Source organism: Pongo pygmaeus, chromosome 17 (genome assembly GCF_028885625.2).
Source record: "Pongo pygmaeus isolate AG05252 chromosome 17, NHGRI_mPonPyg2-v2.0_pri, whole genome shotgun sequence".
NCBI lineage: Eukaryota > Metazoa > Chordata > Mammalia > Primates > Hominidae > Pongo > Pongo pygmaeus.
Window position 1 is genome coordinate 43092704 of NC_072390.2, and position 5444 is coordinate 43098147.

Here is a 5444-nt window from a genome sequence, read left to right on the forward strand (position 1 = left end):
TAGGGAATATAAAAGGTAAACACATGTTTTGACACGTTTATGTGTAACTTAGTTCTCAATATGTATGCACTATATTCTAAATGTATTGAAAGTGGCCATGGCTGGACCGGCGTTGGCCCGTCGCCTCCGCCTCTGCGGCAGCTGGGCCCCAATCAGATCCCTCTGGCCTGGCCTGACTCGGTCTGGCTCACCCGGGCTCAGCGGCCGCGAAGCCGCAGCTCCTGATGGAAATCATATTACATAGAATATTTGGGTGACGTCTGCCTGAGAGATCTCCAAGAATTACAGAAAACAAAAATACTAATGCACTTGAGAAAGTGGTAGTTTTTGGGGGAGGGGGTAAAAGCAACTGCTTTTCTGCAACTTGGCTGGATGCTAAGATGTCTGTGGACGTGAATAGCCAGGCGTCTGACAGCAATGAAGAGCACTATGACTCAAATTGTGAGGAAGAGGAAGAAGAAGAGGATGAAGACCCTGGGGACATAGAGGACTATTACCTGGGAGTAGCCAACGATGTGGAGCAGCAGGGGGCTGATGCCTTTGATCCTGAGGAGTACCAGTTCACTTACTTGACCTACAAGAAATCTGAGGGTGCCTTGAACTAGCACATGACCAGCTTAGCCTCTGTCCTAAAGGTGTCTCATTCAGTTGCTAAACTTACATTAGTTAATTTCCACTGGCAAATTTCAGAGAGATTGGACAGATACAAGTCCAATTCTGCTCAGCTGCCCGTTGAGGCTCGAGTGCAGCCTAATCCATCAAAACATGTTCCCGCATCTCATCCCCCTCACCACTGTGCAGTGTGTATGCAGTTTGCATGAAAGAAAAACCTACTCTCCCTGGTCTGTCAGCACCAGTTTTGCTGCAGCTGCTGGGAGCAGCACTGCTCAGTTCTTGTTAAGGATGTTGTGGGCGTGGGAGTCTGTTGCATGGCTCAGGACTGTCCCACTCCATACACCAGAGGACTTTGTGTTTCCATTGCTTCCCAGTGAAGAATTGAGAGAGAAATACAGGTGCCACCTCTTCAGGGACTATGTGAAGAGTCATTACTAGCTCCAGCTGTGCCCTGGTGCAGACTGCCTCATGGTTGTTTGGGTACAGGAGCCTAGAGCTCACTGAGTATAGTGCAATTGGTGCAATGAGGTCTTCTGTTTCAAGTGTCATCAAATATATCACGCATCCACAGACTGCGTCACAATCCGAAAATGGCTCACGAAGTGTGCAGACGACTCTGAAACAGCCGACTACATTAGTGCTCACACTAAAGACTGTCCCAAATGCAACATCTGCATTGAGAAGAATGGAGGCTGCAATCACATGCAATGCTCCAAATGTAAACACGACTTCTGCCGGACATATCTAGGAGATTGGAAGGCACGTGGCAGTGAATAATGTGAGTGCAGTACTTAAGAGGAGAATCCTGACATTGTGAACCAGCGCCAACAAACCCAGGCGAGGGAAGCCCTCAAGAAGTACTTATTCTACTTTGAGAGGTGGGAAAACCACAACAAAAGCTTGCAGCTAGAGGCACAAACATACCTGCGGATTCATGAGAAGATTCAGGAGAGGGTCATGAACAATCTGGGGACATGGACTGACTGGCAGTACCTACAGAATGCAGCCAAGCTCTTGGCCAAGTGTTGATACACCCTGCAATACATCAACCCATATGCATATTACATGGAGTCTGGACCCAGGAATGAGCTGTTTGAATACCAGCAGGCTGAGCAGGAGGCTGAGATTGAAAACTTCTCATGGAAAGTGGAGCATGCAGACAGCTATGACAGAGGGGACTTGGAGAACCAGATGCATATAGCCGAGCAGTGGAGGAGAACCCTGCTGAAGGATTTCCACGACACCTAAGTTGGGATGTGGATGTGCGGGGGTGAGGAAGATGAGGCTGCAAGGTCTCCCGGCTGCCGTACTACATGCTGCAGGCTCTGCCTTTCATGACCTCTGGCGACAGCCAGGGCCCCACTTCTGAGAGACACTGGCAACACCTCTTAGTTAATTTCTATTTTCTTTTCACTTTTTGTTTCTGCCAGGGTAGAGGCCATGTTGAACTGGTCTCTTTTCAGGACTTTTACTTCCCCCTGGATGGTTGTTGAGAGGGAGGGAAAGTGTTTTTTGGATAGCTGTTAATAGTATTAGATCATTACAACTTATGTAACTTTCAAAGTTTGTGCAATTATACAAAAAAAGGCAAACTATAGGATAACACAGAGCCCTTTTTGAAAATAAATTGGCATTGGAGTGTAAAAAAAAAAAAAAAGAAAAGAAAAAGAAAGTAGCCATGGCTATAAAAGAGTAAGAAATAGCAATATAAAGCTCAAGTACACTTGGCAGGGTATTAAGGTCCCATAAAACAGGACTAATTAAAAAATTACGAACCATTTCACAGAATCATGCCACCAAAAATAAAGGAATCTGGTCCTAATGAATCAAATTAATTGATTCCCCATTTAATAAATGGTGTTGGGAAAACTGGCTAGCCATATGCAGAAAACTGAAACTGGACCCCTTCCTTACACCTTATACAAAAATTGACTCAAGATGGATCAAAGACTTAAATAAACGTAAACCTAGGACCATAAAGATCCAAGAAGAAAGCCTGGCCAATACCATTCAGGACATAGGCATGGGCAAAGACTTGATGTCTAAGACACCAAAAGCAATGGCAACAAAAGCCAAAATTGACAAATGAGATCTAATTAAGCTAAAGAGCTTCTGCACGCAAAAGAAACTATCATCAAAGTGAATAGGCAACCTACAGAATGGGAGAAACTTTTTGCAATCTACTCATCTGACAAAGGGCTAATATCTAGAACTACTAAGAACTTAAACAAATTTACAAGAAAAAAGCAAACAACTCCATCAAAAAATGGGCAAAGGATATGAATGGACAGTTCTCAAAAGAAGACATTTATGCAGCCAACAGACGTATGAAAAAATGCTCATCATCACTGGTCATTAGAGAAATGCAAATCCAAACCACAATGAGATATCATCTCATGCCAGTTAGAATGGTGATCATTAAAAAGTCAGGAAACAGATGTTGGAAAGGTTGTGGAAAAATAGGAACGCTTTTACACTGTTGGTGGGAGTGTAAATTAGTTTAACCATTGTGGAAGACAGCGTGGCGATTCCTCAAGGATCTAGAACCAGAAATACCATTTGACCCAGCAATCTCATTACTGGGCATATACCCAAAGGATTATCAATCATTCTACGATAAAGACACATGCACACGTATGTTTATTGTGGCACTGTTCACAATAGCAAAGACTTGGAACCAACCCAAATATCCATCAATGATAGACTGGTTTAAGAAAATGTGTCACCTATACACCATGGAATACTATGCAGCCATAAAAACATGAGTTCATGTCCTTTGCAGGGACATGGATGAAGCTGGAAACCACCATTCTCAGCTAACTATCACAAGATCAGAAAACCAAACACCACATGTTCTCACTCATAAGTGGGAGTTGAACAATGAGAACACATGGACACAGGGAGGGGAACATCACATACCAGGGCCTGTGGGGGTGGGGAGCTAGGGGAGGGGTAACATTAGGAGAAATACCTAATGTAGGTGAAGGATTGATGGGTGCAGCAAATCACCGTGGCACGTGTATACCTATGTAACAAAACTGCACATTCTGCACATGTAACCCAGAACTTGAAGTATAATTTAAAAAAAAAAAGGAAAAAGAAAGTGGCCATGGCTATAAAACAGTAAGAAATAGCAATATAAAGCTCAAGCACACTTGGTAGGATATTAAGGTCCCATAAAAGAGGACTAATTAAAAAATTACCAGCCATTTCACAGAATCATGCCACCAAAAATATAAGGAATCTGGTCCTAACGAATCAAATTAATTTGATAATATTCCCATTTTTTCCTGGCCTATGTACTTAGACAAGTGTCATAGATTTGGAGTTTATTTCAGGAGATGTCCACAGACATAAATCTTAACATAATAGCTCAAAAAATAATATATTTTCCAGCAGTTTGGAGAAAACATATAGTGACTTTTTCCCCTTAAATAGGAACTGGTATATGTAAATAAAATAAATGTTAACTTATCAATAATACTCTTGTGTTAATTTATCAATAATACTCTTTTACTTGGTCTTTAAGATGCTGTCAAACATCTTTTAGTATTGTCTTACTGTTTTATCAGAAAGCCACCATCAAGACTGGTATGACTTTTTTCTTCCTATGATGACTGGAACATAAGCTCAATGTATACTCTTTGGAGGTGGCATCTTTTGATTTTATTCTCAGAAAACTAGTACATTTAAAAAAACTTTCTAAAACTGAGAACGTTTTCACTATGCAAAGGCCATCCTTAGTCTGGGTTGAGATTTACTTTTATAACATTGGTTATTAGATTTCTTAGCATACTGCATTTTCTCTCTGGTTTTAAAAGACACACTACGAATATGATGAACCATGGACTATGGACATATTAAAACTCTTTTAGATAAAATACCACTCCAGTTTCTTTTCTAAATTGGCTTTTCACAACATTCTTTGTTTTATTATTTTTGTTCTTATATATCTTGCCTTCCTAGAGCATATTTCAAAATGTTTATGTACTCTCTCCAAATACCTAGAGGGGTCACATTTATATTTTCCTTAATATTCCTTGTGGCCTCATATTTATAGATAAGTCCTTTATAATGCAGTTTATATTATGATGAAAAGGACATAAGGGACCCTGGCTTTCTTTTTTGTCCAGTCTCTAAACCTGAGGATGTACTGTGTAGGGAAATATTAATTTCCCATACAATTACATCAAACCAATGACAGTGACTAGCTGAAAAGAATTTTCAACCTTGTAAATTATAGCTTTACTTAATTAGTGACATCATATAACAAGATAAATTATGAATTAAGAAAATCATTATTCGGTAAATGAATGCTTGTCAGTTGCTCTGAAGGCAAATTAATCTTCCAGCATCAGAAGAAGGCCTAAAGAAACAGGCAGAATCACAGATAACACTGTTATACGAAGTCTTTTCCCTCATAAATTGGTGATTCTGCCCATCAGTGTGCTCTTTTTTGGTAGAGTAGTGGATAATAGCCTGATTCTGGAGAAAATGTTCATCTTTGGAAGCTGTTGAAAATCTTGAGGGAGCAACAATTGTTTTGCATTCAAATCATAATTTATAAGATCTAAGATTTATACATGGCATGTGCTCTTTATGATTAATTGGAGTAAGACATTAGTTTTCCAGTTTTCTCTAGGATATTCAGTATTTAGAAAAAAGGAATGTACCAAAAGCTAGAGGACTCTACTTAGACCTGAACTCACTTAGGTGCATGGAAATAAATATTTCCTATTCCTCATCAGGGTGATCTGTTCTTTAGTACGGCTGCAACTGGCCACACTAAATACAGTGATCAATATCTGTGATGTCTAGTAGGCCTTCCT

General features: G+C 40.4%; 1 pseudogene; it reads left to right on the forward strand.

The window, feature by feature from the left end:
- Nucleotides 1-380: 380 nt before the first annotated feature.
- LOC129018987 (E3 ubiquitin-protein ligase ARIH2-like) lies at nt 381-3500 on the forward strand (annotated as a pseudogene).
- Nucleotides 3501-5444: the final 1944 nt, after the last annotated feature.